The sequence below is a fragment of the Macaca fascicularis genome, chromosome 7, assembly GCF_037993035.2.
Source record: "Macaca fascicularis isolate 582-1 chromosome 7, T2T-MFA8v1.1".
Classification (NCBI taxonomy): domain Eukaryota; kingdom Metazoa; phylum Chordata; class Mammalia; order Primates; family Cercopithecidae; genus Macaca; species Macaca fascicularis.
In genome coordinates, this window is record NC_088381.1 from 42,719 (window position 1) to 67,965 (window position 25,247).

Genomic DNA, 25,247 nt, shown 5'->3' on the forward strand with positions numbered 1-25,247 from the left:
TAAAGAACAAAGAGGTTTAATGCGCTGACAGTTCCACATGGCTGGAGGGGCCTCACAACCATGGTGGAAGGGGAAGCAAAGACGTCCTTCTTCACATGGCAGCAACAAGGAGAAGTGCTGAGCCAAATGGGAAAAGCTCCTTATAAAAACATCAGATCATGAGAACTCACTCACTATCATGAGAACAGCATGGCAGTAACCACCACCATGATTCAATCACCTCCAACTGGGTCCCTCCCAAGACATGTAGGAATTATAAGAACTACAATTCAAGATGAGATCTGAGTGGGGACACAGCAAAACCATATCTGTGCCCATCTACATTGGGTCAGGGTTATCTCAGTGTCTTCCAGAAATACCCTCACACATATGCCCAGAAATTGTGTTTTACCAGCTGTGTGTCTCTTAATCCAATCAAGTAGATGTCTAAAATTAACCATCAGAATATTTATGCCTGATTCATGCCTGAAATTTCAGGATGAAAGCTATGAAATCTCTATTTGTGTTTGTATGTCTATTAATGTGTGTTATGTATATGTGATATTTTCTTAACTCAGGTTAGCGTTGCAAAATTCATTTATAAAATTCTTTAAAAGTGTTCTATTCTAACTTGGCTTGCAAAAACATAAGCATTTATAAATAAATATTCACCAAACTCCTAGAAATATAGGAACTGGTCAAATGTTTTTTAAGTTAACACGATTTGGATAAAACTTAGTTAAATAAGGTTAATATAATATTTTTGGTGTAATAAAACAACTATGTCTTCAAAGTTACCACTATCGAATATAAAACAAACATAAATTCCTATTCTGCTTGAGTTCTACTCAAATAAGCTAATATTATACTTACTAGAAACGTAAAATCTTAAAGCTTTTAAATTTGATTCTAATTAAGTTGTCATTCTTATGAAAAACATTATTTCTTTTTTATGGTGAAAAGATATACATATATTTAGAGTTAGTCAGTTGGACTCGGTTTAGATGATCCCAATTTTGTTGCAACATCCAAAGCATCATAATCAGGAGCGAGTCGAACATATGCTTTCTTCTCTTTATCAGGTCGAATCAGGATGTTGACTGTGGCCACATCCATGTCCCAGAGCTTCTTCACAGCCTGTTTAATCTGGTGCTTGTTGGCTTTAACATCCACAATGAACACAAGTATGTTGTTTTCTTCTATCTTCTTCATGGCCGACTCAGTGGTCAGCGGAAACTTGATGATAGCATAGTGGTCAAGCTTGTTTCTCCTGGGGGTGATCTTCCGAGGATATGTGGGCTGCCTCCGGAGTCACAGTGCCTTGGGCCACCTCAAGGTGAATGACATGTGGATCTTCTTTTCTGTATGTTGCTGTGGACACCTTTCAACACTGCCTTCTTGGCCTTTAAACTTTGGCTTTGGCTTTGGCTTTAGGAGGGGCAGGAACTTCCTTCTTCACTTTCGGTGCCATCTTGTGAAAAGCGAAAAACATTATTTCAAAAATAATTTGTTTACTGTAAATCTGCTTAATAGTAGTTTCCAAAATACTTTTGGTAATTTTTAACCTTAAAGTTAAGCTAAGTAAAAGATTTGCATTAAATATCTAGACCATTTATAAATAAGATACAATACTAAAACATTAATTACTGAACATAAATAATTCAAGTTTATATAATTTTCGCTTCTTATTTTTACAGAGAGACTAAAGATATTTTGGACCATTAATAAACATGTTTTTGTCTACCACAATGAGAAATTGTACGATGAGGAAACACATCCATGTAGATGTTGGGAGATGGTATACTCATACATTTTCTAACCTACTATGGAATGCTAATATATGACAGTTTATAACTGTTTACTTGTTAGTTTTCTCTGGAAAATAAAAGATTACTAAGTATTAAAATTATAATCAATATGTGTAAATAAAACTACTAGAAGCAATAGAATAACTAGAAACAACTCTATGCAAAGCATGCAAGAAAAGTAGGGCATGATTCACAAGTAAAGTAGGATGTATTTTTTATAAGGAAAACCTTACAAAAAATACAAATAAAAAGAGATATCTAACCTTCCCTGTGTTATATTTGTATCACTAAAATGTTGTTTTCAGAAATTATATAAAATTCCTGGAAATTTGTCAATGTCCTCCTTATCCATGCTATGTGCCAGTATAGAGTTATGAGTCATAATTCCAATTATTATTTTAAATGTTGTGCCGGGGGCAGTGGCTTATGCCTGTAATCCCAGCACTTTGGGAGGCCGAGGTGGGTGGATCACAAGGTCAGGAGATCAAGACCATCCTGGCTAACACGGTGAACCCCATCTCTACTAAAAATACAAAAAATTAGCTGGGCATGGTGGCGGACACCTGTAGTCACAGCTACTCGGGAGGCTGAGGGAGGAGCATGGCGTGAACCTGGGAGGCGGAGCTTGCAGTGTGCTGAGATCACGCCATTGTACTCAAGCCTGGGTGACAGAGCGAGACTCTGTTTCTAAATAAATAAATAAATAAATAAATAAATAAATAAATAAATAAATGTTGTATGCCACAGAAAAAATCAAATATCCTTGTCAACTGTGGTATAATCACAGCCATTTCATACTCTTTGTCATTTAGATATTATTTCCCCCTGATGCTTTCCTGAAAGCTCCTGCGATCAGCTACAGGTCAGAATGTTCATCTCCGATACAGGACTCCCTCTGAGACTCATGGAAAAGAGTATGACAGGTACTCTGGTTAAAGACTTCTGATGATATTGCTTAAATAACTTTAAGACCATACACTTGACTCAGTGAAGATCTCCAGAAGCCTGGTGGAGAAATTGATGGGGTCATGAGACTGCTAACCCAAGATCCAGCAAGACTGGAATTGATTACGTGGCACTGAATGAACTGATGAAAATTGATTATAATTTTATAGCTTTTTAGAGCATTGCTGGTTCTTTAATGTTCTAGTTTCTGAATTTAAGAAATCTCTTTCTCTTAATTTAACTGTAACTTACAACAATTTTGTAGATTATACTTTTGTAAACAGAAATGAAGCGTTTACATTTTTTTCCCTGCCTAATCTCTCCAGAATTTTGAAATTCTTACTGAATACTCTTTTTTTCATGATGATATAGTTATTAGCAAAAGTCCAGTAAGAATCTGTTCACCTTATAACAGGACATAATTGGAAAATTTGGTTATATTATCAAGATTTTTACTGGAACATCATATTTTAAAAGTGTACCTAAGATCAGTTATGACCAGCAATTTTAAGGAAGTAAGGTTGACTATTATGGAGACAATGCTTACAAAGCACTGTGAGAAATGGGAAAATTCTTCTTCAAAGATTGTAAAAAGTCACAATTTCTTACTATAAGATTGCTATCCACTATTTGTGTGTGTGTGTGTGTGTGTGTGTGTTCCAAATCAGTTGTCCTAGCTTGCTCCGGCATGCCTGGACAGAACTAGACAAGCCCCAGCCCATAGTGTATGCCATTCCTTATTTGGAGATGCTTCCTTAACTATCCCTGGCAACTTCCTTTTCTTTCTTTGTTCTATTCCCCTTACCTAATTAAGAAAGTTTTAAACTAATAGCCAATTGGGTAAAGTGTAAAATGTGAGGTCCTATTCCAGCCAATGGTAACTGGACACAGCAGTAGGGTAGACACATCAGGTTATAAGTAACTCTGTCTCCTTTTTTCGGTGTGCTCTTGTGGCTGGACAGCTATTGAGTAGCACCCTTTCTGCAGAAAGTAAAGCTCGCCTTGCTAAGAGATTATTTGTTCCCGTGTTAATTCTTTTTTTTTTTTTTAGAACACCAAAAACTTCGTTCCCAACAGCACTCTGAGAAAAGTCAGCCTGATACTTACATTACAGGGTTCACAGCCTTACAGGTTAGTAAAGAAGGTCATTTCCTGGTAGGCCCAGGAATTTAGGGATATTTGGGGGGACTTAAGAAGAGAGGAATTCACACAAAGCTATAAGGACTGCAGCTGAAATTTGATAGTATGTTCTTAGCTTGGTTTTTAGCCTGAATGAGGCCTTTAAAAGTCAAATCTGAGATTCTGTATGAAAACTTCCAGCAAAGAAACTTGAAAGCACCTATGTGGTCGTCTCCTGTTCTTGCTGCACTTACGTAAATAATCAAGCAAAATCTAACAAAACTATACTTAGATTTAAAACAAGAATAGTCTTACTTTGATTATGGTCAAAAATGATGGTTACTACAGAGAATAATTTTATGTTTCAATGGAAAACTATAACTTGGCCGGGCATGGGGGCACATGCCTATAATTCCAGCACTTTGGGAGGCCAGGAGTTCTAGATCAGCCTAGGCAACATGTTGGAAACCCCATCTCTACCAAAAATATAAAAATTACATGGGCACGATGATATGTGCCTGTAGTCCCAGCTAATCAGGAGGCTGAGGAGGGAGGATCACTTGCACCACGGAGGTAGAGGTTACAGTGAGCCGAGATTGTTGCACCTTTGCACTCCAGCCTGGGTGACAGAGCCAGACCCCGTCTTGAAAAAAAAATTTTTTTTAAGGAAAGCTATAGTTATTGTGGGTTATCAGATTCTAGTCTTGTTTCTTGTTTTTGGGCTATTTTTACCTCTTTGTAAACTGGATCCTGCCATCTGATGAATTTTGTCCCACAATGATACTTGTGGAATAAGAAGCCAAGTATTGTCTCTCCTACTAATGTATCTATTGTCAGTTAATTTGAAGGTCTCCAACCCTGGAACAAAGTTAGAAGAGGTAGGTTTTGCTCCCCAAGATGCATAACCAAACTGTGGTACATTCATGCAATGGAATACTATTTAGCCATAGAAAGGAACAAGCTATCAACTCACACAAAGACATGAGTGAATCTTGTATGCACATTGCTAAGTGGAAGAAGACAGTCTGAGGAGAATACACACAGTGTGACCTCATTTAATGAGACACTGCAGAAAGCAAACTACACAGATGGGAAACCATTGGGTCCATGGGGTGGGGGTTTCAAGCATTTCATATGATACTTTAATAGTGGGATACCTACCACAATGCACTGGTCAAAATACGCAGAATTTTACAACCAAATGGGTAAATCAAACTCTATTCAAATTAAATAAAATTACTCAGGATGTGGAGTATCCCAGGACAGAATACATCATGTGAAAAATAATTTAACTATGCTACAAATTACTGTTGTTTGGATGTGGTTTGTCCCTGCAAAAACTCGTGTTGAAATTTGACCCCCAATGTGGCAGTGTGGGGCAGTGGGGCCTAGTGGAAGGTGTTTGGGTCATGGGGACGGATCCCTCATGAATAGATTAATGTTCTCCATGGGGATGAGTGAGTTCTGCTCTCACAGGGATGGATTAATTCCTGCAGGAGTAGGTAGTTAACAAGAGTCTGGGTTCCTTGGCTTCCCTCTTGCTTTCGTTCTTGCTATGTGATCTCTGGTGCACCCCTTGCTCCCCTTCCACTTTCCACCATGAGGTGAAAAAGACTGAGAATCCACCAGATGCAACTGCCCAATCTCAGACATTCCAGCCACCAGTATTGTGAGCCAAAAGGACCTTTTTTATTTATAAATTACCCAGCCTCAGGTATTCTGTTACAGAAGCACAAAACAGACTAAGACACAAATGTAGGAAAAAACTCACTGAAGGTGTAGGGAAAATGGTGTTGACCTAAGTCACTTTGAAAATTAATAGAATCCGTATGCTGAAGGCAAACAAACTATACTTCATCACTGGATTCTATTTTATAAAATTCTTTCCAACAGAAGCAATTGTGAACAATTGTAAAACCACAGTATCTGTATCTGGAATAAAACAATGACTTACATAAGTCGCAGATGGTAGTAACCAGGTTTCTCACTGTTGAAGTGGGAGGTTACAAATTAGCACGGGGAGAAGGCTAGAATGATTCATGTGCTATTAGATCAGAGGTGGAGACATGAACGTAAACTTATGTTTAGTTTAATATAGATACACACAGTTCTACATAGAAAACTTTATAATTAGGTGTGTATAGGTAGGTTACACACACACATATACTTCCTAGCATTGCTAATGAGGAACAAGTGCTCATTCAACAATGTGCTCATTCGGCAGCCAGATGTAAGTTTTCCTACCATTCTGAAAGGAATGAGGCTCTTTGAAGAAATGTCTGATACTAGAACTGGGACAGTAAATATAGGAGTCGGGATAATCTTGAAGTATCAGAAAGTAAGTACTAAAAAAAATTAAAATATATCAAAGAAAAATAATAGCCAATAAAAACAGCTACTGATGGCCAACACAGGAATGAATTGTAGTGTTGAATAATAATTAAAGCTGAAAGTAATTATCTAGGTGTCTGTATTTGTATACACAGGTGAATAAGAAAACAGAGTTGCATAGAAATCTCCTTTGCAAAAGAATTCCAAGTAATTGATGTAGACACTCAGCCATCAATAATGTGGAGCCAACTCCTCACTCCGTAAGTGTGGGCTCTGCACAGTGACTTGCTCCAAAAGAACACATGCAGTATGGGCAAGGAGGAAAAATAACTTCACAGTGGAGAAACCTGACAAACAGTAGCTCTTCCAAATGATTCAAGTGAACATAAAAGGTGACAGTTCACCTTGAGAACATGCAGTGACAATGGGGGAAATTCTACAAAATTCCTGACCAATCCTCCTCAGTACTATCAAGGTCATCACGACATGGAAAGCCTGACACACTGTCACAGCCAGGAAGAGCCCACAGGGACGTGATGACCACATGTCATGCGTGATCCTGGATGGGATCCTGGGTCAGAGTAAGACAGAACCAAGGGCATCCAAATGAAATATGAACTTTAGTTAATAATAGTCTATCAGTATTGGTTCATTAACTATGACAAATTATGTAAGATATTAATAAGCCATGTGAGACACACTGATAGAAGATGTTAATAAGAGATGAAACTAGGTTGCAGCTACATGGGAAATCTCTGCATTTTTGGGGGGGCAATTTCTGAGTAAGTAAAAAAAAATGATGTAAAATAAAACTTTATTGAAAACAGTTATAATTTTTGAATACTTCTTTGTTTAATTATTTATACCACGAATTACTAGTAATTGACACTGTTAACTAGTCCTGTTTTTTTAAATAAGAGCATTTATGACACAAAAAATTAAACAGTACAGATTGATATATAAATCAAAACAAATGCTCTTTACATGTTTTCTGTTAGAGTAGTCACACATATGTGTAAACTTAATTATCATACTTTTTTCTTGTGCTGTAGTTGTGTCCTGGTTCATTCTTTAAAATGCTGTTCGCCTTAGACCGGGAAAAAAAACCTTACAGACTCTGTTTCAATTCATGGCTAAATATTTTCAAAACAGTGACTTTGTAAAAATATGTTCCAATGGAAAATTGATTCATTGTGATGGGATCACTTATTCCAAAGACTTCTTGTCTTCATTTCGTGTCCATGGCTACCTTTTAGCCATAATACAACAGAATTGTCCATGTGTTTCTTGTTGTTCTGAAGGGTTATAGATATACAGGGGTTGGTTATATTCATGTTTATTTACATATATGTTTAAAATTGTCCATATAAGGGTTTTAAAGATTACATTGGAAGCCTTATGTTTTAAAATGTACTCAGAATTTGTTTTAACCAGGGATGTTAAGACCTGGAGACATGGAAGTGACTGTCCCATTCAAACTCATAGATCCCTAGAAATAGGAGGCACAGGGACGCCCCAGGCAGAGGCAGGAGAGGGGAAGGCACGGGCAGGATCCTCTGCTGTAGTCTCTGTGGGACAGCAAGGGCAGGCAGGGCAGGCAGGCTTAGGCTGCCCAGCGTTAATAGCTTCAGCAGGCTCTGGGGCATAGGGGCCATTTCTAGTTGTCTAGTACCTCACCCTGTGGTGATTAAGGAAGGGCGGTATTGTCTCCTACAGTATCAGAGCTAGATAAAGTAGGTGGTTAGGAGTATGGGTTCTGAATTGGTAGTTTAATTGGCTGGTCCTGGGAAAGACAATCTTTTCCCAGTGTAGACTAGATGCTAGAGCGTCAAGAAAACAGAAAATAAGAAAATATAATTAATGCATTCTGTGTGTACAGATGGAGTCTTCTTTTGCTTCCCCAAAGGAAGAGTCCACAGGAGCCTGGCACTCCTGGACCTGAGGAAACCCTGAAAATGTTGGTATCTGCAGATCCTCTCCAAAAAGAGGTCGCCAATCTCCTAAGACTACAAGCTGATCCCAGCATTCTGGGAGCCAAGAGGGAGAAAGAATCCGCTGATCTCCCTGCTCAGTAAATTGGCTTTCACTAAATACTGTCTTTGCATAAGCAGCATTATCCAGTGTCCTGGAGCTTAGAAAAGTTCTGTTTCAGTATCTGAAGAAAATAAATTGTTTCTTTTTCTGATGTCAGGGAGGAGCATTTGACTGCCAGTGTGGACTGAGGGGTCTTGGGATCAGTCTTCCCAATGTGCTTTGAACCGACCCTCTGTGTCTGCCTCACCATCTCCTCAGCTTACCTAGACACTTGGGAACCCTAACACAAGCCCTTCTAGGAGTCTGTGGTGTGGCTTAGCTGCCTCTGTAGGAATCTCTTGGGGTTAAACATTTTCCACTCTGCTAAGTCAGTGCCATCTGTTCTTTGGCTTCATCTTCAGAAGACCCTGAGCCCTTCCCCACCCTCCTTGCCCCACCCTCCACACCAACTGCGTGGCGCCCTTGAGGCCATAGGGTTGCTACCATAGGATTTTTGTATTGAGTGCTCTCATTCCAAGCAACTGTGAGAGATTTCTATGGCAGGGCCTCCGGGTTCCTATCAAATTAAATTGTAGTTGACTGGTGGGTGCTATTTAAGAAGCATCCCCCTTTCTCCTTCCTAACACAGCCCTGAATTATTCAGTCACGTGGTTTGAAACATGGGGTGGGTCCCGGTTGACTTAACCAGCACTGTCTCACCCTGTGTCACAGTTACTGGTTCCAAAGTGAGTGCATAACTGAGGTTCATGCCGGGTGCCACACAGCACTCCCTTGGTCCCCTTAATGGACTTTGGGATGGGCGGGGTCTGAGTTGTTCCAATTAGAGTCAAATACAAGTTGTGCTAGGTTGTTAGGAACAAGGGTGTGCTTGTTCATGCTCCCTCTTTGGTGAAGAATGCAACCTCAGAAATTGTTCCTGGAGATTTTGCCACATGCAGAATTATTCTGACTTCACTGAAGGCAGAGCAGAAAATTGGGAAGAGACTGAGTCCTGGTAGCATCCATGAGCTTCTGTGCTCAGATTCACACTGAAGCCTGGCCTCCTTCTGAACTACCCACCTGAGTCAATAAATTCCCTTGTATTTAAAGTAAAATTGAGCTGGATTTTTAGTTACTTGCACCTGCAGGTGTTCTGTGAAGCTGGTACTGTGAGTTTGCATCTGAGAATATTTACAGTGTTTCTCTCATGGTTGAGTCAATCATTTCAAGGATGCTCTGAGGGTAAAAAGAACGATGAATTGTGAAGCAGTGAATTGTGCTGCCAGGCACAATTCATTGAACAATAGAAAGCCTCATCTCCTGGGCAGTAGAAAGTTTCATTGTACATAAATTACATATCTTGTTTCTGTCTCAACCTCTTATTTTTTCATATGCAAAGGAGGTAAGGAAATCCAAATAAGTCCAGCAGCTAATATGCCTCTCAGACATGATCCAAAACAGAATTGAATTATGTAAGCCTTGTTAAAATTCATCATCATCATTCATATTTCTGAATATTTAAATTAGAAATTCTGAAAAAGTAGTTTGTTTCAGAGGTAGTTTGTATGTAGGTAGGTATTTTTTCAGCATCAAAAGTTTATTTTTTATTATCTAATTGAGTTTAATTTACATATAACAAAATTTAGTAATTTTAAGTGTACAAATCAATGCATTTTGACAAATATACATATAGTCATGTACACAACAGTACCATTAAAATACATTTCATTACCCCCAAAATTCTCTTGCATGCTGCTGTAGTCAGTGACCCCTGCCCCACACCACAGCTTCCGGCAGTTGCTTTCTTTCACTCTAGTTTTGTTTGTCTTAGAATATGATACAGGCCACATGCAATGACTCAGGTCTGTAATCCTAGCACTAGATTGAGAAGCGGGGATCACTGGAGCCCAGGAACTTGAGACCAGCCTGGGCAACATGGCAAAACACCATCTCTTAAAACACACACACACACACACACACACACACACACACACACACACAAATTAGCCAGGTGTGGTGGCACACCCCTTTGGTCCCAACCCCTTTGGTCCCAGATACTCAGGAGGCTGAAGAATCACCTGAGCCTGGGAGGTCAAGGCTGCGGTGATCTGTGATCACATCACTGCACTCCAGCCTTGGTGACAGAGTGAGATGTTATCTCAAAAAAGAAGTATTTGATATAAATGGAATCATATAGAATATTCTCTTATACCTAGTTTCTTTCATGTATTCTAATGCCTTTGAGATACGTCCATGTGATTTCCAGTGTATATGTCATTCTTATGTTGGGCAGTAACCGTTGTAGGAATATATTACAGCTTATCTACTCTTCAGTGATAGACTATTTTAAAAATATTTGGCTATTAAGAAGAAAGTTGTTATGAATACTTATATTCAGACCTTTGTGTCAACAGATTTTCACTTCTCTTGGTTGAAAACTTAGGAGGAATTATTATTTTTTTAGGTTATGGATTTTTAAATAATTGTCAGTTGCCAGTTACTTTAAAAAAAAATGTAAGTTCTTAAATTTTAAAGTTTAGGATGCCTGACTACCCTGACAAAAACAAGCAATGGGGAAAGGATTTCCTATTTAATAAATGGTGTTGGGAAAACTGGCTAGCCATATGCAGAAAACTGAAACTAGACCCCTTCCTTACACCTTATACAAAAATTAACTCAAGATAGATTAAAGACTTAAACATAAGACCTAAAACCATAAAAACCCTAGAAGAAAACCTAGGCAATATCATTCAGGACATAGGCATGGCCAAAGACTTCATGACTAAAACGCCAAAAGCAACGACAACAAAAGCCAAAATTTACAAATGGGATCTAATTAAACGAAAGAGCTTGTGCACAGCAAAAGAAACTCTCATCAGAGTGAACAGGCAACCTACAGAATGGGAGAAAATGTTTGCAATCTATCCATCAGACAAAGGGCTAATATCCACAATCTACAAGGAACTTAAACAAATTTACAAGGAGAAAAAAAACCCATCAAGAAGTGGGTGAAGGATATGAACAGACACTTCTCAAAAGAAGACATTTATGTGGCCAAGAAACATATGAACAAAGGCTCATCATTACTGGTCATTAGAGAAATGCAAATCAAAACCACCATGAGATACCAACTCATGTTAGTTAGAATGGCGATCGTTAAAAAGTCAGGAAACAACAGATGCTGGAGAGGATGTGGAGAAATAGGAACACTTTTACACTGTTGGTGAGACTGTAAATTAGTTCAACCATTGTGGAAGACAGTGTGGCAATTCCTCAAGGATCTAGAACCAGAAATACCATTTGCTCCAGCAATCCCATTACTGGGTATATACCCAAAGGGTTATAAATCATTCTACTATAAAGACACATGCACACGTATGTTTACTGCAGCACTATTCACAATAGCAAAGACTGGGAACCAACCCAAATGCCCATCAATGATAGACTGAATAAAGAAAATGTGGCACATATACATCATGGAATACTATGCAGTCATAAAAAAGGATGAGTTCATGTCCTTTGCAGGGACATGATGAAGCTGGAAACCATCATTCTTGGCAAACTAACACAGGAACAGAAAAGCAAACACCGCATGTTCTCACTCATAAGTGGGAGGTGAACAATGAGAACACATGGACACAGGGAGGGGAACATCACACACGGGGGCCTGTTGCAGGGTCGGGGCCTAGGGGATGGATGGCATTAGGAGAAATACCTAACATAGATGACAGGTTGACAGGTGTAGCAAACCACCATGGCACGTGTATACCTGTGTAACAAACCTGCACGTTCTGCTCATGTATCCCAGAACTTAAAGTATATAAAAAAAATAAAAGTCACAGGATGTTTGTGATAGTATCTATTACACTGATGTTGACATCACACATGGCTGACTATTTGGAGACTCCAAGTGAAATTTCTTGCAGTTCTCAGTGCCAGGAAAATATGTATTTCTGGATAAAAACTCAAAAATTTTAGAAAAACTTCCAAGTTTCATAGTCTAGAGCTCTAACACTGGAATCTTCCAAATTTAAGGATTAATGATTTACCTAAATCTAAAAATAGTAGGTTGCAGATGTATTTAAACAGTGTGCCTAGGTAGTATGCTTATATATTAAGATTAAAATGGTCTTCTAAAGTTTATTAATTCTAATATAACCTTTATTGTTTCATGTAGACATATCTTTCTGGTTCCCAGGATAATTTAAACAATTAATTCTAAGCAACTATTAACCTAGTTCTAGATTGGGATATCTATTTATGCATTTGAAGCTTTAGATATGTATTTCAAATCAGAAATGTGTGCTGGTCATGGAAAGTTGTGACTTAGAGCCTCAGGTAAGTTTTTTTTCATGTGAACATACTGCTTCCAATTGTTGTTATGCCCAGAGCAGACAATTAATAAATACCCTTGGAACTGAATGAGTGATTAACTGCAAATATCACAATACATCTTCTTAGCGGGAATGATAATTAGACATATTTAGTCCTTGCTGTAACCTAAGAAAGGAATTCTTTTCATTAAATGTTTAATGTCTCACCCTGTTCATACAGCCGGAGTTACTGATTCAGTTTGACGTGAATTCAGTCTTATAAAAGACCCATCATTAAAACCTGCACTTATGCTTCCTGTAGTATTGGAACTTCCAACTTGTATACAAAATAGATATCCTTCATATTCTTAAAAACCACAAGAAATCTCCCTTTATTCATAATAAACACAGAATTAGGTATTCTATTAAACTGAACAATAGAACTCACTGGGAGTGACCGCATAAACTATATCACGAATTGTCAAAGTGTCTGGAAAAGTCAGTGGGCCATTTCACTCCACGCTGTGCCATGAGCCAACCAAGAGGGTTGTCAGTGACTCTGCGTGGGTCACCCAGGGCACGTGGTGCTGAGGCTGTCAAAGAGCAAGACGGGGCTGCATCTAAACTCAGGCCTCTGCTAAGTGTCCGAACTCGGGCAAGATGCTAAAGACTTTAGAGACGTTTCCTTTTCTATGATTGGGGTTATAACACTCACCCTGTCAGGTTCTCCTGTGCGTTGACAAGGCCGGCACGTGACACACCAGGGGCAGAGCTGGACGGGAACCTTCTTCCTCAGACATCAGGGTCCTCATGAGCATCAGCAAAATAAAGAGAGCAGGAGAGCAGGAGAGCGGGGGAGCGGGGGAGCGGGGGAGCGGGGCAGCAGGGGAGCAGGGGAGCAGGGCATCTCCAGCTGTGTCGGGACTGCAGCAGGGACTCAGCAACAATCAGTCTCTTTCTCTTGTTTCATCCAAATCATATATTTAAAAAATAGGTGGGGTTATCATGGATGTTTATATTGATTCCTGGGATCAGACAAATATACCTTTCCTTGTCATGCTGTTTTCTCTTCCCAGATGGTTTGAAGAGCTTCGTTTTGGACTTGATATTCCTGGAGTGCATTTCTTTTTCTAATTAGTTCAGTCTTGACCCTGAGCCTTCACCCCTCCAGAGTAGCAGGATATTCCACTCCACCATTGTTGGGGTGCCACAATTTCACTACTAATCAAAGGCTCCTTGGTTACTGAAAAATGAGAGACGTACCTCTAATAATCAGTCTAGATTGTCACTGCTCACTTCCTCATTTTCCAATTCCACAGGGGCCCCCCAAAGCCCGGAAGGTCTCATTTCAGACGTCTTATAGACCATGGGAACCAGGAAACACTGGGAACCCTAGGGCCAGCACCCACCTCATTTGCACCCTGTCTCTGTTTCCATCACCCTCTAGATATTGCCACAGAGCAGTGTTGGGACCCACTGGAGATCTGACTGCTCCCAGTCTGGGAAACTGCCTTCTCTCCCTCCACTGATATCGTATTTCTACTTTCCACCCCACAGAAATCCTTGAACTAATCACAAAAGGGATTGGTAGTTACCTGGTGTGAAGCAGAGCTGAGCCAAAGGATGAAGCAATATTGCAATGGACTCTGTCATTGATATCACTAGTTCGCAAATCTGTTACCACTATGGTCAAATTTTTATATTCACTTTAAAATTATAACTCATTCTGCTCATTGTATTCAAGGCAACATCTACCCTAAAATATACTCAGGCATTAATTTACGCTCTTCTGTTTACAAATGAGAATTCATAAGCAAATTGAGGTAGCAATTACATTTTTTTAAACTGAAGGCAAAACAGAAGACATATACACATACGTCAGAGAAACAAAACAGAGAGCCCAGAAACAGACTGAAATACAGCCAGCTGATCTCTGACAAAGGAGCAAAGGCAATTCAATGGAGAGAGGAGAGTCTTTTTAACAAATGATGCTGGAACAAATGGACATCCATGTGCAAAAAAAAAAAAAAAAAAAAAAAGAATCTATAAACAGACGTTACACCTTTTACAAAAGTTAATGTAAAGTAGATATTAGATCAATATATGAAATGCAAAATTTTCAAACTCCTAGAAGATAACATAAGGAAAAACTCTAGATAACCTCGGATTTGGTGATTCTTTTAGATACAACACCAAAAGCATTATTCACGAAGAAAAATATTGGGAACTTGAACTTTAACATAAAAAAACTTTAGTTTTGTGAAAGATACCGTTAAGAGAATAAAAAGACAAACCAGAGACTGTGAGAAAATATTTGCAAACTATATCTAAGGATTCATATCTGAAATATGCAAAGAACTCTTAAAACTCAATAAGAAAACAAACAACCCAATTAAAAATGGGTAAAAGCTGAACATTTATGCAGATGGAAATTAAGTATATGAAAAGATGCTCTGTATAATGTCTTATTAGGAATTGCCAATTAAGACAACAGTAAGATACCACTACATACCTATTAGAATGGCCAAAATCCACAAGACCAAAAACAGCAAATGCTGGTGAGGATGTGGAGCAAAAGAAACTCGCATTCATTGCTGTGGGCATTATGTGACATTTTGGAAAAGGGAAAATTACATAGATAGCAAAATAATCAGTGGTTGACAGGGGTTGGGGAGAGGAAAGGATGGATGGGCAGAGAGCCTTGGCTGTTTAGGGCAGTGAGACCACTGTGTGCAATTTCACAATAGTGGACCCACGACAGTGTGCAGATGCCCACACCCATTGAATGCAGACCACAAAAAGGTATTAATTACATAAACCATAAACTTTCATAATGAAATAAATGTTTTTTAAAAGAAGATAGTGTTGTTCAGTTACTGTCTACTTTCTGAAATGGAGATGGTGGAGCGCTTCCATGGTTGTGAGGATAAAAATAGATTAGAGAATGTAATAACTAAAATAGGTGTATAAACATTGTTAAACTATTTTATTCTCATTTTAAAAACATGCCTTAAATATATTTGTTATGCTTTACAATTGAGCAAGTAGTGCAAACACATTAATATAATTCTCCTCTAGCTCCACTGAGAAGTCAGGACTGCAGGGCTTCAGTGCAGGACTGCACAGCTCCACCTGCACCTGCCAAATGCAACAACCTCTTTCAGCGTCATTAAAATATTTCAATAGGAGGATTGAGTTTAGATCCAACCTGTGTTTTCTCCCCTGGAAAAAAAGGTTTTTTTGAAACAAAGAAGGTCTTTACCGTCTTCATCCGAAATGCTGAGGCATCTGCAATGTCTGCTGTAAGTGACACCAGGCTCTCCTCTGAAATCTAGCAATGGGAAAATAGACTGTAGATTCTGCTTTCAGAAAGGGGGGAATCAGAACTAAGTCAAAATGCCATGTCCTCATTCATAAACATCTTATTTTACAAATTCCACAGGTTTAGTTATTTTGGGATTAATATGGGCCTATATTAAAGTGCATTTATTAATTTAGCATGAATTGTTCAAATGCATTCTGGATCCTGAGCTGACATCCAGCAATGCTGAGTGTGTGCCTGTGTGAGTCACCAGCAATGAAGAGCCTCAGGTTATTGTATTTATAAAATGAAGGGGTTTAGGCTTGCTCTGATTTTTTAAAAACCATTTTTAACAGTAAAAACTGTTTTTCTTGCTATATAAAAATGTACAAGAAAAACTCAAACATTACAAATGATAAATTATAATTTTATTAATATAAATATTTTTGTGAGCTCAATTTATATGACTTAGTTATTATAAAAGAAATAAGCAAGGCCAGGCGCGGTGGCTCAAGCCTGTAATCCTAGCACTTTGGGAGGCCAAGACGGGCGCATCACGAGGTCAGGAGATCGAGACCATCCTGGCTAACACGGTGAAACCCCGTCTCTACTAAAAAAATACAAAAAAACCAGCCGGACGAGGTGGCGGGCGCCTGTAGTCCCAGCTACTCGGGAGGCTGAGGTAGGGGAATGGCGTGAACCCGGGAGGTCCAGAAACACCGTTTTTACATTGCCATAGCTAATGTTAACACCTCCTAGAATAAAGGGGGAATCACCACCAAGGGTCAGTTCTGGTTCAGACTCTGGAGTGAGGGCATTATTCTTTTTGCATATAATGCAGTGACTCCACATTGCACCAGTGGCTTGGTCAAAAAAGACAAAATTTCTGGGGAATTAGTGTTGATTATTTTTAGATATCATAATCTTGGCTTTATGGACACCTTATATTAAACAGATCTCACTTGCCAAATGCCACAGGATGCAGGCCAACAGACAGGCTCCGAGGGCTCTTGTGAGCTGGAACTGCCATATAAGCAGAACCACAAGAGAGAGAGAACACTGCCCATATCCAACACAGCATAGCCACCCTGAAAGCCTCACCCTTTCTTTTAGAAATGTGTTTAGATTTTATACACTTTTGCTAGATTTTGTTATGTAAGATTTATGTATTGAAAGGTCTTAAAGATTTTTAAATGTTGAGTAAAATGTTCACGAGTATAGTTTATATATATAGATGTATATGAAACAAACCTGTCATATAATTTATTTTCTTTAAAAACAAGGCACTGGCTGGGTGCAGTGGCTCACGCCTGTAATCCCAGCACTTTGGGAGGCTGGGACGGGCAAATCACGAGGTCAGGAGTTTGAGACCAACCTGGCCAACATGGTGAAACCCCGTCTCTACTAAAAATACAAAAAATTAGCTGGGCATAGTGGCAGGCACCTATAATTTCAGTTACTTTGGAGGCTAAGGCAGGAGAATCACTTGAACTCGGGAGGTGGAGGTTGCAGTGAGCCAAGATCATGCCACAGCACTTCAGCCTGGGTGACAGAGTGAGACTCCATCTCAAAACAAAAAACAAAAAACAAGACCCTTATACAAATTACCCTTGGAACTTTTATTTAGAATTTAAGGTTATTTGGGGTTTAGTGTCATGTAAACAAAATTCTCCCAATTGCTAGGGTCCTCTTGGGGTGCTGCATCCTGTAAGATATGATCATGCCAGAAAAACAGACCCTTCTCCATCTAGGAACTCAAATGCCAAGGGTGATGCCAGATCAACTTTCATTACTGAGTCATATATTCCTAAATTCAGTGTATCATAGAAAAACAGACATACCCTTAACAGTTTAACCTGACAAAGTTCTGAAATACTTCCGTTGCAATAAAAGTTGTGAAAAGGCTATCTTGCTAGAGATCTCTGACTCAGAGAAGAAAGTGAAGGCTGGGCACAGTGGCTCATGCCTGTAATCCCAGCACTTTGGGAGGCGGAGGCAGGTGGATTACTTTATGTCAGGAGTTCGAGAGAAGCCTGGGAAACATGGTGAAACCCTGTCGCTACCAAAAATAAAAAAATTAGCTGGGCATGTTGGTGGGTGCCTATAACCCCAGCTACTCGGGAGGCTGAGGCAAGAGAACGGCTTGAACCCTAACCCGAACACGAACCCTAACCCTAAACCTAACCCAAAACAGAACCCGAACCCTAACTCGAATCTTAATCCTAACATGGAACCAAACCCTAACCCTAACCCAACCCCAACCCTAACCCCTAACCCGACCCCGACTCCGAAACTGACCCTGACCCTAACCCCTAACCTCTAACCCTCTAACCCTCACCCTCGCCCTCGCCCTAGCCCTAAAACCCTAACCCTAAAATCCTAACCCTAACACTTGGGCGGAGAGAACCTCTGTGCGCAGGATTCAGAGGGGATTTCGGTTTCCCGTTTTCCACACTGAACCATTCTAAGTAGTCTCTGACCTTCGTTATTCAGGGCTAGAAACAGGAAGTATTTTATTCACTGTGGATGCGGCCCCGAGTTGTCCCAAATCGAGGCGGTGCCGCCAACGTCTGTGCTGAGCACAACGCAGCTCCGCCCTCGCGGTGCCCCCCACGCCAGGGTCTGGGCAGGGTAGAACGCTGCTCTGTCTTCACGGTACCCCCGAGGTCTGTGCAGAGGAGAACACAGCTCCGCCCTTGCGATGCTCTCAGTGTCTGGGCTGAGGAGAATTCAGCTCCGCCCTCACAAACTTACAGCACCGGCGCTGGCACAGTCGCACGCCAGGCGCGGGCGCAGGCCGACGCAGGCGCAGAGTCAGAGGCCGGCGAGGCGCAGGCACAGAGTCGCACGCCAGGCGCGGCGCAGGCCGGCGCAGGCGCAGAGTCGCAGGCTGGCGCGGCGCAGGCCCAGAGTCGCGCGCCAGGCGCGGCGCAGGCCGGCGCAGAGTCGCAGGCCAGCGCGGCGCAAGCGCAGAGTCGCACGCCTGCGCGGTGGGGGGGGGGGGAAGGGTCGCGGCGCAGGCGCAGAGACGCATGCTTAGAGGGGAGCGGCGGAGACGGGCGAAACATCAGTAATCTGAAAAGCCGGGCTCCGGTGACCTCTGCTTGCAGCCACGCACTACAGGGCCCTCTTGCTCACAGTGCTGTGCCAGTGCGCCCCTTGCTGGCGACTACAGCAACTGCAGGGCCCTCTTTCTTGCAGTGGTGGCCAGCGCCCCCTCCTGGCGCCGGGGCACTGCAGGGCCCTCTTGCTCGCAGTATAGTGATGGCACGCCACCTGCTGGCAGTTGGGGACGTTGCAGGGCTCTCTTGCTCACAGTGTAGTGGCAGCACTCCCGATGCTGGCAGCTGGGGACACTGCCCGGCCCTCTTGCTCCAAGTGAAGTGGCGGCTGGCTCCGCAGCTGGCAGCTGGGGACACTGCCGGGCCCTCTTGCTTGCCTTGTAGTGGGGGCACGCCCCCTTCTGGCCGCTGGGGGTACTACAGGATCCTCTTGCTCACAGTGTGGTGGCAGCACGCCCCCTGCTGCCAACCAGGACGCTGCAGGGTCCTCTTGCTCATGGTGTGGTGCCCGTGCGCCACCTGCTGGCAGCTAAGTACACTGCAGGATCCACTTGCTCACAATGTAGTCGTCGTATGCCCCCTGCTGGTAGCTGTGGACACTGCTGGGCCCTCTTGCTGGCAGTGTCGTCGCAGCACAACACCTGCAGGCAGATGGGGACTATGCAGGGCCCTCTTGCTCCAGGTGTGATGGCTGGCGCCCCCTACTGGCCACCTTCTGCACCACTTAACGTTGGAGCGCCAGTTATTAAGCGCCATCAGTTCTGGAAATTCAAACTGAAACGGAGCTATTACTGGGGAGAGCTGATGTCCCAGTTCTTGTCTAACTTGGAAGAAGTATTTTCACCAAGAGGCAATACAAAGATGGCAGATAACTTCATTGAAAAAAATACAGTGTGAAGAGCTTATTGTAGAAAAATAGGAAGGAGTAGGCTGATCGTGCAGAAAAGAAGCCTAAGAGTCCTGTGCAGGGAATTTTATTTTGGACTTCTTCACATTCCTGCCTCTGTCTCAAGTCTCCACCTGTTTTCTTTGTCTGGTTTTCCTGCTACTGCCTTAGGTCCCCAACTTGCCCCACTTAGGCTTGTGGGACCTCCTCACTGTTGGTTGAGGCACATGTGTGGTGATCAATCCGAACTCACTCTGGCACCAGGCTCCTTCCCGCCATCCCAGGCAGGCTGACAGCAGTCACATTTGTATCTACTGTGCCTATCTCTTTTGAATGTCCTTCTCTGCCCTAATCTGTACTTATGGTGCCAGGTTTCTTTTAAGAATGTCCCCTTTGTCCTTATCAGCATGTAGCCAGCAGTATTGTGACATTATTACTGCAGAGTGAATGATGACTGGGGCATCTTAAGAGGAGTTGTAGGGTGTTTCTTTATGCATAGGTACCTCTTCTCCCTCCAACCTACAATTGACAAGTGCCCCTCCACTCCAGCATTAGAGATGCCACTAATATGTGAATTTTTGGTGGTCCCTCTAGGTGAGCCTTCTCAGACTTTCCCTTTTCCAGGAGCTCCCCCTCCTGTTCATGTCTAGCTATCTATGTGCTCTAACAGAGCCCACTATCCTGTGTCTTTCCCAAAAATAGTGAGGGAAAGATTAATGGGAAACCATAGGAAATGATATGCACGTAGATGAAAACTTTACAACTTACACAAATAATCACTCAAAATCATCCTTATACTAAAAATGCAAAACTATACAATTTCTAGAAGAAACTATGGAAGAAAAGCTATGTGCCTTTGGATTTGGTAATGAATTTTAACAAACGACACAAAAGGTTTATATACACAGAAGAAATGACAATGTGGATTTATTAATATTTAAAGTTTATACTCTGGGAAAGACCTTGTTAAGGGAACAAAAAGACAAGCCACATAATGAAAAAAAATTTGCAAAATACAGATCTGAGAAAGAATTTGTATTCAAAATACATACAAAATTCTTAAAACTAAATAGTAAGTTAAACAGCCCAATTAAAAATGCACACAGATCTGGACACCTCACCAAAGACAATCTACAGATGGTAAGTAAACATACAAAAAGATGCTCAACATAGTAGATAACTGAAAACCACAATGAGATAGCACAGTTGGTCTGTATCTGTTAGAACTGTTAAACTCTAAAAAAATGACAAATTGCTGGAGGAAAAATAAGAACTCTTTTCATTGCTGGTAGAAGACAGTGTGTAAGACCAGAATATGCCACCCCAAAATATGTCCCTTTTGGCATAAGAATTATTCTGAGCTGATTACTTTGAAAAAATGCTAAAAAAGGAAGTTCTGAAAACAGAGAAGTTACCCTTGTGTAAGGAAAATTTACATCTATAAAGGAAATCCCCGTTTAAAAGATCTCTCTCTCTCTCTCTCTCTCTCTCAGCACTAACCAAGAAGAGGATAACTAAATCATTAAAAGAGTCTTATCAACAGAGAACACATGGAGTTAAGTCTGTATAAGAAAACTTACCCTTGTCTACTGTGCTTTTGCTTGCTATGTCCCCACTACTGAGCCTCAAATCTTCTTTCTTTAAGTTGAAGATAACATTTACACTTGAATTGAAAGCCACCTACTGGGGATTTACTCATTTTTCCCTGAGTATCTCCCATGTATCCATAAGGTATACATGTTTTTAAACTCGTCTACTTTTTTCTCATTTTAATCTGTAATTTGTTACAGAGGGTCCCATCTAAGAATTCCGTAAAGGTAGAGAGAAAATTATTTTTCCTCCCCTATTAGTAGTTGGGCAGTTTTTCCCAAAGCTAAACAAGTCTCACCTTACAATCCAAAAATCATATTCATAAAGTATTTTGACCGCTACTTTGATATTATTTCCAAACAAAAGCTACCATGCAATTATGTACAGAAGCCCTATTCATAATGACCAAAGGAAAAAAAGGAATCAGAAAGTCTTACAACAGATGACTGTGTGGGAACCCACTCAGACATCAAGAGTTGTTATAGGGGCCAGGCACGGTGGCTCGCTCTTGTAATCCCAGCACTTTGGGAGGCTGAGGCAGCTGGATCACAAGGTCAGGAGATCAAGACCATACTGGCTAACACTGTGGAACCCTGTCTCTACTAAAAAAAATACAAAAAAAATTAGCTGGATGTAGTGGTGAGCACCTGTAGCCCCAGTTACTCGGGAGGCTGAGGCAGGAGAATGGCATAAATCTGGGAGGCGGAGCTTGCAGTGAGCCAAGATCGCACCACTGCACTCCAGCCTGGGTGACAGAGAGAGACTACATCTCAAGGAAAAAAAAAAAACTTGTTTGTTTTATATTTAATAGTGATAACTCTGAAGACATAGTTGTTTTATTACACAAAAAATATTAAACTTATTTTATTTAAGTTTTATCCAAATCACATTAACCTGAAAAACATTTGGATCGGTTCCTATATTTCTAGGAGTTTGGGAATATTTATTTATAAATGATTTTTTTCCAAGCCAAGTTAGAATAGAGCACTTTTAGAGGATTTTATAAATGAAATTTGCAATGCTATCCAGAGTTAAGAAAAATCAAATATACAAAACATACATTAATAGACATACAAACACAAATAGAGATCTCATAGCTTTCATCCTGAAATTTTAGCCACGAATCAGGCATAAATATTCTGATGGTTAATTTTAGATGTCTGCTTCATTGGATTAAGAGATACTAACATAGCTGGTAAAGCACAGTTTCTGGGCATAAGTGTGAGGGTGTTTCTGGAAGACACTGAGATAAGGAAGATCCACTCTGACCCAATGTGGATGGGCACTGATATGGTTTGACTGTGTCCCCACCCAGATCTCATCTTGAATTGTAGCTCCTATAATCCTTACATGTTGTGGGAGGGACCCGCTGGGGGACGATTGAATCATGGTGGTGGTTACTGCCATGCTGTTCTCATGATCTGATGGTTTTATAAGGGGCTTTTCCCCTTTGACTTAGCACTTCTTGCTGTTGCCATGTGAAGAAAGACATCTTTGCTTCCCCTTCCGTCATGATTGTGAGGCCCATCCAGCCATGTGGAACTGTCAGCCCATTAAACCTCTTTGTTCTTTATAAATTGCTCAGCCTCAGGTACTTCTTCATAGCAATACAAAAATGGACTAATAAAGGCACCATCCAATTACTTGAGAGCCCAGATAGAACAAAAAGGAAGAGGAAAGGTGAATTATCTCCTTCTGAAGCTGAAACATCCTTCTCTTGTCTTTGACATCAGAACTTCAGGGTCTCAGGCCTTTGGACTCAGAATGAGAGTTACACCATTGGCTGAACTGATTCTGAGCCCTTTGGACATGGACTGAGCAATGCTACCAGCTTTCCTAGTTCCCCAACTTGGAGACAGCCTATTGTGGACTTTCTCAGTCTCAATAATTATGTGAACCAGTTTCCCTAATGAATCTTCTCTCATCTGTCTATCTACATAAATCCGACGGATTGTGCCTTTCTGGGGAACCCTGACTAATGTGATAATAATAATACAAAATTCACCAGCTTATATAGAGGACTTGGGTTTTGTCTTTACCCCATTTTATATTTGTATTAACTGTGTTTCTGGAAAAAATGGAACAAGTTTTTATCTTCTTCATATGAGGGCTAAAACTTTTTTCTCACCAATATTTTTGGAGATTTTTACGATTTTCAAGATTTTTCTTTTGACCCTAACCCCTGAACCAAACCCTCACCCCTACTGCTAAACCCTAACCCTAACCCCTACCACTAAACCCTAACCCTAACCCTAAACCTAAACCCTAACCCTAAACCCTAACCCTAACTCTAGCCCTAAACTTAACAGAACCCCAACCCAAACCCTAAATCCAACCCCAAACCCAACCACAACCCTAATGCTAACACTAACCCAACCCCATCTCTAAAACCATGACCCTAAAATCCTAACAACCCTAAATCTAACAACCCTAACCCTAACAACACTAACAAACCTAATGTTAGCAACCCTAAACCTAACAACTGTAACCCTGACCCCTGACCGTAACCCTTTGTATAAATATCAAGTGATCTTGAATAGACAAAACACTCCTGAAAACGAAAAGCCCACTTAGTGGCTCACATTTCTCATTGTCAAATATTACTGCAAAGGAATAGTAATGAAGACAACATAATACTGGCATAAGGAGACAAATATAAATCAATGGAACTGAATGTGCAGTCCAGAAATAAAACTATACCTCTACGGCCAACTGAGTTTTGACACGAGCCAAGACCACTAAATTCAACAAACGCTGCTAGCATCTGACTACCTAGAGTCAGAGGTAACAAACTGTACACTTACCTCACAACACAGAAAAAGTAACTAAAAATGGTTCAAAGCCCTACATATAAGAGTTACAAATAGAAACTCTAGAAGAAAACAGGGATATAACTTCATGACCTTGGATTTGGCAAAGGTGTTACAGATCTGAAACCAAAAGCACTAGCCACAAAAGAAATAATTTCCTCAAAATTAACAACTATGCATCAGAAGACATTATCAAGTAAGTTGGCTGTGCACTGTGGTTCACGCCTGCAATCCGAGCACTTTGGGAGGCAGAGGCAGGAGGATCACTTGAGTCCAGGAGTTCAAGACCAGCCAGCATGACAGAGCAAAACCCCATCTCTACTAATAGTACAAAAATTAGCCAGGAATGGTTGCACACAGCTGCAGTCCCAGCTACTAGGGAGACTGAGGCGGAAGGACTGCTTGACTCCAGAACGTAGAGGTTGTAGTAAGCTGAGATCACACCACTACACTTCAATCTGGGCAACAGTGCAAGACCCTATCTTAAAAAAATAAAGAATGGGTATGATGGCTCACGCCTATAATCCCAGCAATTTGGGAGACTGAGGCAGATGGAACACTTGAGGTCAGGAGTTGGAGACCAGCCTGGCCAACATGTCGAAACCTTGTCTCTACTAAAAATACAAAAATTAGGGCAGGGAGCGGTGGCTCACGCCTGTAATTCCAGCTCTTCTGGAGGCTGAGGCAGAAGGATTAACTGAGGACGGGAGTTCAAGACCAGCCTGACCAAGAAAAGCAAACCCCATCTCGACTAAAAATACAAAATTAGCTGGGCGTAGTGGCACATGCCTGTAATCCCAGCTACTCGGGAGGCTGAGGCAGAAGAATCATTTGAACCCAGGAGGCGGAGGTTGTGGTGAGCCAAGAGTGCACCACTGCACTCCAGCCTGGGGAACAAAGCAAGATTCGGTCTCCAAAAAAAAAAAAAAAAAAAAAAAAAGAAAGTGAAAAGACAACCCACAGAAAACAAGAAAATATCTGCGCATTATATATCCAACAACGGTCTGTTGACTACAGTATATAAAAAATTTGTATAACTCAACCACAAGGACAACCAAATTACAAATGGAGACAGAGTTGAACACACACT

The 25,247-nt window shown here is 41.0% G+C and overlaps 1 long non-coding RNA gene across 1 annotated transcript in view; it reads right to left on the reverse strand.

Moving 5' to 3' along the window:
- Window positions 1–1,325: 1,325 nt before the first annotated feature.
- LOC135971730 (uncharacterized) overlaps window positions 1,326–25,247 on the reverse strand; it is a 30,892-nt gene continuing 6,970 nt past the window's right edge. Inside the window, exons 2-5 of the long non-coding RNA XR_010587946.1 lie at window positions 15,771–15,839; window positions 13,554–13,751; window positions 13,224–13,315; window positions 1,326–1,450 (exon numbers count right to left, since the gene is read on the reverse strand). This is a non-coding gene — a long non-coding RNA (uncharacterized lncRNA). The remainder of the gene's footprint in view (window positions 1,451–13,223; window positions 13,316–13,553; window positions 13,752–15,770; window positions 15,840–25,247) is intronic.